The 8,358-nt window shown below is 43.1% G+C and overlaps 1 non-coding gene across 1 annotated transcript; it reads right to left on the bottom strand.

Moving 5' to 3' along the window:
- Positions 1–1,360: 1,360 nt before the first annotated feature.
- Positions 1,361–1,467, bottom strand: LOC136204452 (small nucleolar RNA R71). The gene has a single exon (XR_010675295.1). It is a non-coding gene; the product is annotated as a small nucleolar RNA R71 (small nucleolar RNA).
- Positions 1,468–8,358: the final 6,891 nt, after the last annotated feature.

Here is an 8,358-nt window from a genome sequence, read left to right on the forward strand (position 1 = left end):
ATCCATTTTGAATGGGCAAGGCCAGTCCGGGCTAGTAATGTAAGTCTTATATCGTTTTCAATCAATGTGTAGTATTTTGCCAATGTTGTGATTGATGAGGGTTTAACTTCTGTGCTTTGGCATTTATGCATGTGATAGATGAATGTTAGGACACTGCTTGCATCTTCACCGATATCTCTATTAATCTCGCAACCTCGAAGCAGACCTGTTAGATGGTTGCGTCGAAGGTTTTCTTAAATAGAAATGCAGCTTCGATCTTAATGCGAGAAAGAACGTATCTTTAGGACGCTAAAGGTTCTAGTAAATCTCAGGAACTTAAGAACACACGAAAGTTGACTTAAGCGGGCATTAAAGCTGATGCTTTGGCTTCATTGGCATCATCACTAATTCGTTGGAATGTTGTAAGACTTAACACAACCTGTTCGCCAGTGCCTAGCCTGTTCTATCCTTTAAACTATCTTCTATTTGTCATATCTTTCATAACTTTAGCACACTGTTGTTTTAACTATTACACTCAAACAATCAATCCTACTAAGAAGATACCTTTACCCACACACTCTGTTCAGCAACGATTTTCTCATATCATTTTGATCTCAATCCCTGTGGATACGATACTTGACTTATCACTTTATTACTTGTATCTAGTATACTTGCTAGAGTCACACCAGAGGACAACAAGTTTTTGGCGCCGTTGTCGGGGATTAAACAACAAAATTTATCTGAAATTTCTGTGAAACAGGGTGTTTTTAATCCGTTTACTAAGGCGTGCAGGAAACAAAGAGTTCTTAACCTGTTTATACGTAGAGCTGGACCTCCTATTTTTCCTATCGATCTCGAATTAGAGAGGACGTGTAGACGAAACAGAGCGGGAGCTCGACGTGCTAGACAGAGAGAAAGACAAAGAGAGAGAAGAATGGCTGGAAGGGTACCACCCGAACAACCAGTTCAACCAAACCAAGAAGAAGAAGGAGAGAATAACAACCCTCATGTTATGCGAATCAGAGACTATTCGAGGCCAACCACAGAGGGACATTCATCATGTATCGTGTTACCCAACAAGGGGAACAACATGTTCGAGGTGAAGAGGTCCATGATATAGATGATCCAGGCCTCAGTACAATTTAATGGGTTTCAATCTGAAGATCCAAATGGGCATATTCAAGAATTCAACACGTTGTGCAACACATTCAGATCGAACAGAGGTGTTTCTGACGATGTTATCAGACTGAAGCTGTTTCCTTTTTCCCTAAGGGATAAAGCGAAGAACTGGCTAAGAAATTTACAACTAGGAACAATCACAAGTTGGGAAGAGATGGCGCGAGCTTTTCTGATGAAATATTTCCCACCACGACAAGCCATAAAACTGAGAAATGAAGTGTCTCGGTTCATACAAGAAGAGGATGAGTCGCTGGCAGAAGCCTGGGAGAGATATAAAGAGTTATTGAGAAGGGTGCCAAATCATGGTATCCCTATGTGGATGCAAGTGCAAAATTTCTACAATGGTGTGACCAACATTTACAAAATTCAAATCGAATCCATTGCTAACGGTAATCCAGAAGATCTTGAGCCACAGGCTTTGTATGACCTTATTGAGAAGGTAGTCAGCACAAGTTACAACTGGCACTCAGCCAGAAGTGAAGGGAAGAAGATGGGAAATGATGATGTTGTGTCAAAATTGACAAGTCAGGTAGAACAGCTTGCCAGACAACTGGGCAAGATAAACGTGTCCTCAATTCACAACGAACCACCATTCAATGACATTTTCGATTTTTGTGGAGGTCTTCATTTCAATATCAACTGTCCCGGAGTTAAGCAGGGAAAGAGCGCACAGGCTGAATGTGACTACGTAGGGTATAATCAAAGGAACCAGCCTAACCGCTATTCTAACACATACAACTCTGAAACCAGGAACCATCCAAATTTTGGATGGAAAGGCTAACCAGACCAACTGGGGCAACCACGGTATCAAGATCAGCCAAGGTATCAACAATAGCAAGGAGGACAGTACCAAAGACAACCTCAGCAGCAATACAAGCAACCTATGCCACCAAAAGAAGACGTAGATCCAGATATGAAAACAATGATGATGTAGTTTATGAAACAGACACAAGCATCAATACAAAGTCTGGAAACACAGGTTCACCAGATAGCTACATCCACGTCAAAAGGAAAGGGAATAATGCCGAGCAACACAGAGCCAAATCCTAAGGGCGACGTCATGGCAATCACCCTAAGGTCTGGTAAGGAAACTCAACCAAATGTTTTGACTGATAAGAACGCTGAGTGTGTAGGAACGTCCAAAGAAGCTGAAGGGGAGCAGGAACAGGCTGTTCCTACTGATGAAGAAACAAGGAAGACAACCTGGACAAGTAAGCCGGATCAAGAGGAAAGCGAAAGAATGTATAAACCACCACCGCCGTATGTTCCACCTGTGCCATATCCAACGCGTCTAATTAACAAGAAGCTGGAAGAACAGAATTCGAAAGTGTTGGATACCTTAAGGAAGTTACACATCAACATTCCTTTCGTAGAAGCACTGGCACAGATGCCGACATACGCCAAATTCCTCAAAGACATCATGTCGAACAAAAAGAAGTTGGAAAACATTTCCATGATACAACTCAACAGAGATTGTTCATCAATACTGCAAAACAAGCAGCAGCTACCTAAGAAGCTAAAAGATCCAGGGAGTTTTTCTATTTCTTGTTCAATTGGAAAGCTAAATATTGAAAATGCACTATGTGATCTAGGAGCTAGCATAAATCTAATGCCTTATTCTGTATATGCTAAACTTGGATTAGGAGAACCCCAACCTACTCGTATGTCTATTCAATTAGCTGATCGTTCAGTATGCTATCCTAGGGGGGTTGTGGAAGATGTGCTGGTCAAAGTAGGGAAATTTATTTTGCCCGTTGATTTCATTATAATGGACATTGATGAAGACTTGCATGTTCCTATCATCCTAGGTAGACCATTCTTAGCCACGGGGAAAGCATTGATAGACGTAGGCGAGGGACAATTATTTTTAAGGATTAATGGGGAAGAAGTCATCTTTAAAATGAACGAGGCAATGAGACGTGCAAATAATAATGATGACACATGCTGTTTCTTGGATGACTTTCAAAGTTTGTCTACTTTGCAGGAACAGGACACTCTAGAAACTTTGTTGGGAGAAGAGGTGAACATATGCGAAGGAACAGGTTGTTCCATTGAATCCAACCTACCGGCACCTCCTTTCGATCCTACTGCTCCTACTCATCAAGAACCACCGGAGATACCAACTGTGCCGGTGACTAAACCAGAATTGAAACCGTTGCCTGCACACCTTGAGTATGCGTTCCTTGAACCACCCAGCGGAAGTCCGGTCATCATATCCTCAAAGTTAACTCCTGATCAAAAGGCGCAACTCATGGTGGTTTTGCGAAGAAACAAGGATGCAATCGCATGGAAAATTGATGACATAAAAGGAATCAGTCCTGTAGTCTGTGTTCACAGAATCTTGATGGAAAAGGAGCACAAACCAACTGTCCAATCGCAACGCAGACTAAATCCCCACATGAAGGAGGTTGTGCAAAAGGAAGTGATCAAGCTTCTCGATGCTGGCATTATTTACCCAATATCTGATAGTGTGTGGATAAGCCCTGTTCACATTGTGCCAAAAAAGGGAGGAACAACAGTAGTCCTCAACGAGAAAGATGAGTTGGTGCCTACAAGAACGATTACCGGGTGGAGAGTTTGTGTTGATTACAGAAAGCTCAATGAAGCCATGAGGAAGGATCATTTTCCTTTGCCCTTCATTGATCAGATGTTAGAGCGGTTAGCAGGATATGCCTTCTATTGTTTTCTCGACAGTTATTCAGGATACAACCAAATCGCAATTCATAGTGAGGACCAAGAGAAGACAACGTTCACATGTCCATATGGGACTTATGCTTACAGAAGAATGCCGTTCGGGCTGTGCAACGCTCCAGCCACTTTCCAAAGGTGTATGATTTCCATTTTTTATGATATGGTGGAGCGGACCGTAGAAATATTCATGGATGACTTCTCGGTTTACGGAAACTCATTTGATAGCTGTCTAAACAACCTCGAAGCAGTGCTTGTGCGATGCAAGGAGACCCACTTGGTCTTGAACTGGGAGAAGTGCCACTTCATGGTCACTGGAGGAATTGTCCTCGGGCATAAAATTTCAGAAAAAGGGATGGAAGTGGACAAAGCAAAGGTGGAAGTAATCGAAAAGCTGGCTGTTCCGGCCAATGTAAAAGATGTGCGAAGTTTTCTGGGACACGCAGGGTTTTACCGCAGGTTTATCAAAGATTTTTCAAAAATTGCGCTTCCCTTGTTGGCCATACTTCATAAGGAAGCCGAATTCTCTTTCGATGCAAACTGTTTGAAGGCGTTTGAGCTCTTAAAGACCAAGATGATCAACTCGCCTATACTGGCAGGACCAGACTGGGAGCAATCTTTTGAGATGATGTGCGACGCGAGCGATACTTGTGTGGGGGCCGTCCTTGGACAAAGGATAGAGAAAAAGTTTAGGCTAATTTACTATGCAAGCAAGACGCTAAACGATGCCCAGTAGAATTACACAACTACAGAGAAGGAGCTTCTTGCAGTTGTGTATGCCTTCGACAAATTTCGACCTTACTTGGTGTTATCCAAAGTAGTTGTGCACATAGACCACGCTGCGCTACGCTACTTGTTCGCGAAAAAGGATGCTAAGCCGAGATTAATCCGCTGGCTATTATTACTTTAAGAGTTTGATCTCGAGATTAAGGATAAAAAGGGAACTGAAAATGTCGCGGCTGATCATTTGTCAAGGATTTCTCACCAAAGTAGCCAGGAACAACCAGAGATTCTGGAAAGATTTCCAGACGAGCATCTATATGCCGCACAGTCTGCGCCGTGGTTTGCCAATATTGCTAATTACCTTGCAAGTTCGCTTAAGCCACACAACCTGTCCACGAATCAAAGGAGGAAGTTTTTTTCTGAAATTAAATATTATTTTTGGGATGACCCTTATCTTTTCAGGTTGTGCGCTGATCAAATTATTCGAAGATGTATATCGTAAGAAGAGGGACATGATGTTCTAAGCCACTGTCATGACCGTGAAGCTGGAGGACACCATAGCGCTAGCAGAACTGTAGCCAAGGTTCTTCAATCAGGTTTTTTCTGGCCAACACTTTTCAAAGATGCCCATATGTTCGTTAGCACTTGCAATGAGTGCCAACGAACAGGCAACATCTCGGCTAGGACTGCTATGCACCTCAACAATATAGTTGTTTGCGAGATTTTTGATATCTGGGGCATAGATTTTATGGGTCCATTCCCTACATCTTTTGGGAATAAATATATCTTAGTGGTTGTAGATTATGTGAGCAAGTGGGTTGAAGCAATGGCTAGTCCCACCAATGACGCCCGTGTGGTTGTAAAATTCCTGAAAAGGCTGTTCGCCAGATTCGGTGTCCCACGAGCGATCATTAGTGATCAAGGAACCCACTTTTGCAATGCCAAATTCGAGAAGCTGATGGGAAAGCTTGGAGTCTCTCACAGAATTGCCACACCTTACCATCCACAAACAAGTGGACAGGTAGAGATTTCCAATCGTGAAATCAAAAGAATTTTAGAAAAAACTGTTGGCAATTCTAGGAAAGACTGGGCAAACAAGCTTGACGATGCTCTTTGGGCATATAGAACAGCCTATAAAACACCAATTGGAATGTCTCCGTTTAGATTGTTATACGGAAAATCTTGTCACCTGCTAGTAGAAATGGAACACAGGGCCTTTTGGGCATTAACGTTCTTAAATTTTGAGACACAGGCTGTTGGAGAACAGAGACGCATGCAACTGTGCGACATGGAAGAATTCATGCTGTTCTCATATGAGAATGCCGTGAATTACAAAGACAAGACAAAGGTGTGGCATGATAAGAAAATCCAGACAAAGACGTTCCACAAAGGTCAGAGAGTCCTCCTGTACAACTCGAGACTCAGGTTGTTTCCTGGGAAGCTAAAGTCAAGATGGACGGGACCTTATCTGGTGCGCAAGGTGTTTGGTCATGGAGCAGTTGAGATTAGCAGGGAAGGTCAAGAACCTTTTAAGGTAAATGGGCAAAGACTGAAACCATATTTAGAGAGCGATCACACAAGGAAGATCGACACAGTTCACTTTCAGGATCCCCCAAGCCAGTAGAAGCGAAAAGGGTGTTCGCTACAAACACCAATTGTAGCACAAGTAACTTTGCATTTAAATTGATTTTTTTAATATTGTTAAGTAGTATCAATTGTAGAATAACGTCACTTTATGTCAAGCATTGATCCGTAATGAGTATATCAGGAACAAGCACAGTCATAAAACTCACACCCTTTCCTAAAGGTGAAGTTTTACGAATGTACCTGTTCAGTAAGGGAGTGGTTTACCATGGGAAGTTGGGCGGTGAAATAAAAGTCAGAAAAAGTAAACACGTCTAATCCTATATCCCTAGGCACTCATTTCGCCTGTCTTCCTCGATGAAATCAAACGGATAGGGAGCAATAAATTTGAAATTTAAATCATGACCGTTCGTCACCCCTATTCATATTCGAACGAACACGCCTTTTGTCTAATTTTTCCAGGTGGCGTCCTCTGGACCGCCCTCATAAGGACAAATTGACAACGAAACGTTTCTATTCTCCCTACTTAAAGAGATCTACTTCATTACGGTAATTCGCTCACTGTATTTTCTTTTCCTTTGTTAGTTCCTTTCACTTAGACATCACATGCTCTGTGCCCTTTATCACTGAGAAACCTTATTTAAATTAGAGCACATCATGAGAACCCGTGGTTCGGGAAAACACGTAAAAGTAGAGGGTTCGACCAGGAAAGAAAAGGCAAAAGGGAAGATGATGGAACCCAGCACTGTAGCTTTTGTTCCAGATGAAAAGCTCGTAAAGAAACTCTCCCAGTTCAAAGATCCTGAGGTGCAAAAGTACTACGAAGATCTGGCTAAACTTGAGTTCGGACCCATCCGAACAGTTTGTTGGGACACTTTGAGGCAGCTAAAGCTTGACGATCGCGTACGCACGCTCATGGAGGCAGGCCATTTCGGCTGCTTCTTTGAGATGAAAGAACCTGCGTACAAAGAGTTGACGCTCGAATTCCTGGCTACTTTCAAGCACGATACTGACATCACCGATCCTGAAGAAGAAGGGAAGTTCAATTTCCGGCTTATGGGTCACACTCAGAGGCCTTCGCTGAACCTGTTCAACCAAATGTTAGGTGTTGCGGATGATGATGACCTAGAGTCCGAGAGCTACAAGGAAGCGTTCACCAAGACCCCTGATGTCTTTGACCCTACTGCCTTCTGGAATTCTCTTACAGGTCAGCAGCATTATGACGGGAGTGTCTTTAAGGCATCCAATATTGACGACTCTGCTGTTCGCTACTTGCACAAGTTGGTTTCCGGCACGATCTTCGCACGAGAAAATCAAGCCACCATGCCACATTCAGATCTGACAGCGTTGTGGAGTATGGCAGTTGGGCCAAGAATGAACCTAGGTTACTGGTTTGGGGAGTACATCAGTGCTTTTTTTAAGAAGAACTCATCGCTTATCTGTTGCGGGAGCATTGTCACAAGAATTGCTGAATCTATCGGAGTCTTTAAGCCTGAGGACCACTCTCGGCTCACTATTGTGAACCACCCAAACCAGATTGACCTAAAGAGCCTGCAGAAGATGTTGTTCGGTAAAATGGTGAACGGGAAGTGGGTTTGGATGTCAGACTTTGTGACATCAAGGAAAGTTGAGAGCCGGAAGAGAAAGAATGAGCCAACTGTGTCGGTCTCATCGGATTCTGAACAGGTCGAGCTGCCCAAGGATCTGAACTTCTATAAGAAAGGTGCAAAGCTCTCGAGCGAGGACATCCTTGACAGATTAAATGCCCTGTGTGCTCAAAACCAAGCCAACCGTGAGATGATGTTTGCACTCGAGCAAAAGTATGAGTCCCATGAGGTATCGATCGACATGCTAAAAACAATCTGTATTGAGGAGCATGGTAAGGAGAGTCCATCCGGTTCTTCTGTCAAAAGTCCGGTAAGAAAAATGCCTGAAACACCTGCTACTGCTAATGCTAATGCTGAAACTTCCTCGAAAGGGGAGGGCATTCCTGCCGCTGCGGATAGAGAGGTTAACTCCTCTCTCTCCCAGCCCGCCTGATCTGTCAACATGGTCGCTGTCCTAGCATTTGGTAACCTCTAACACCCTTACTCTATCCAACTGTGCTATGCCTGTGTTGTATGCTTTAAATTATTTACAATCTGCTGCCATCATTATAACATTGAGGACAATGTTCTGTTTTAATTTGGGGGTGGGGGTTGTGTA

The sequence above is a fragment of the Euphorbia lathyris genome, chromosome 8, assembly GCF_963576675.1.
Source record: "Euphorbia lathyris chromosome 8, ddEupLath1.1, whole genome shotgun sequence".
Taxonomy (NCBI): domain Eukaryota; kingdom Viridiplantae; phylum Streptophyta; class Magnoliopsida; order Malpighiales; family Euphorbiaceae; genus Euphorbia; species Euphorbia lathyris.